The sequence below is a fragment of the Berghia stephanieae genome, chromosome 14 (genome assembly GCF_034508935.2).
Source record: "Berghia stephanieae isolate SIO BIC M18660-M18661 chromosome 14, UCSD_Bste_1.3, whole genome shotgun sequence".
Lineage (NCBI taxonomy): Eukaryota > Metazoa > Mollusca > Gastropoda > Nudibranchia > Aeolidiidae > Berghia > Berghia stephanieae.
In genome coordinates, this window is record NC_088373.1 from 29,413,709 (window position 1) to 29,416,208 (window position 2,500).

Here is a 2,500-nt window from a genome sequence, read left to right on the forward strand (position 1 = left end):
ATAATAATTCTCTTTCTTCAAATACCAAGTCTGTGTCAGACATCGGTGATCATGGTACGCCATTCATCTCTCTGATCAAATAACCTCAAAAAACTCTTCTCTTTCTTAATCACCCAGCTGTTCAAACTATTCAAATAATGTTTTTCTTGGCCTACGTTTACTCTTTTTACCTTCTAGCTTTCCTATGCGAGCAAGACGTTCAATAAATTTAATTTATGTCGATTTAGGTGCCCTAAAAATTGCATTTGTCTTTTTATTATTGTACGAATTGGTAACCTTTGTGTTTCTGTTTGCTTTAATACACTTCGTGACTAGTTTTCTTCTCTGTCCACGAGATTCTTAACATCCTTCTAAGAAATCACATTTCTGCTGCCTCCAGTTTCTTTCTAATGGGTTCTGTAAATGTCCAAATTTCACAGCCATATAAGAAAACTGACCACACATAGGCATTCAAAACCCTATGTTGTGTTGAAATTGAGATAATAATAATAATAATAATAATAATAATAATAATAATAATAATAATAATAATAATAATAATAATAATAGTAATAAAATAATAATATAATAATAATAATAATAATAATAATAATAATAATAATAATAATAATAATAATAATAATAATAATAATAATAATATAAATAATAATAATAATAATAAAAATAATAATAATAATCAAAATAATAATAATCAATAATAACAATAACAATATGTAATAATAATAACAATAATCTAATATGCACTATAAGTTGGTAGACCGAACACAAACGGTGATACAATTAATGATAAAGCGTATGTGTACATAATACATGGGGTTGATAGTCACATTTATATATTATAATGATATTAAAACAAAATCAATAATGATCGCAATCTCGGGAATTTGGCTTTGTAGGTGGGAATCTATTCCCGTGTTTGCTTAAGTCATCATGCGATGTAACCCAACATTACTCGCTACTACTAGTAATCGATATGATATTAAACTTGAATGCTACGTTTACTACACACACACACACACACACACACACACACACACACACATACAAACACACACGAGCGCGCGCACGTATGAACACGTATTAATATAATTTGCAAAGTACCACGTATGAAGTACAGCAAATGAGTGCTAACCACTACGCAAGAATTTAAGAATTTCAGGATTAAAAGGAACAATATAAACTTTTATATGGCAGAAACGGATATTCTACAAGCCCATGGTCTTTCTCATCTCCTTCCTTCGTCTTCTTATCATTATCATTATAATCGTCATTATTGTTGTTATCATCATCATCATCATCACCAACATCATCAATATTATTATTAAAAGTATTACCATTATTATTATTATAAACGCAATCATCATTATCATTACATATAATATAATTAATAAATAATAATAATAATATATAATAATAATAATAATAATAATAATAATAATAATAATAATAAAATAATAATAATAATAATAAATAATAATAATAATAATAATAATAATAATAACTATAATAATAATAGATATAATAATAATATAATAATTAATACTAATAATAATAATACTACTAATAATAATGATAATAATAATAATAATAATAATAATAATAATAATATAATAATAATATAATAATAATAATAATAATAATAATAATAAATAATAATAATAATAATAATAAATGGTTTTTATATAGCGCCTTACCCTGTATATCAACAAGCTCAAAGCGCTTACACTATTATAATTATTATTTTAAAAAATTCACATTGCTTAAAAAAACTAAACTCTATATATACCAATCTATCATCATTCATCTAGCTTTATAAATATTTCTTTTCGGCCTGTAAATGATACTATTAAATATGAGAAAATAAAATGCATTGAACAAATGAAAGATAATAAGCAAACACTACCATTTCAATTCAACATATTTTAAGTAACGTACTCTGCTCCTACCCCCCCCCCCCCCCCCCCCCCCCCAAAAAAAAAAAAAAAAAAAAACAAAAAAAAAAAAAACACAACAAAAAAAAAAAAAAAAAAAAAAACAAAACAAAAAAACCAACAAAAACAAATAAAAAAACAAATAAAACAAACCCTAAAAAAGAATAGTCAGAAAATTCAACTATCAAAATCCTTGAAGTCACAGGATTGAGGGTTGATTACAAAATGAGAGTCATTTTAGTAGAGTTTTCTTGGGAAAATTTGAACAAAAATGTTATGTAAATGAGTACAGCAGTATTGATCTCAAACTGTTTCATTTTAGGCTGAATGAAACATTTAATATAAAGCAGAGATAATGAATCACTAGTTCCTACGATAATTTAAACACAAAAGCAGGCAAATATTGAATGGTGTCTGTCTTTGTATCAATGTTGTTCAATGTCCGCATCATTGATGACTAAAACTTCCTCAACAATGAAGAGTCAGAGGGGAACTATGTAAGTCCATTAACACAACGTATGTATGTTCGACACTCATGAGAAAAAATAAGGAGCACAGCATTAATCAAA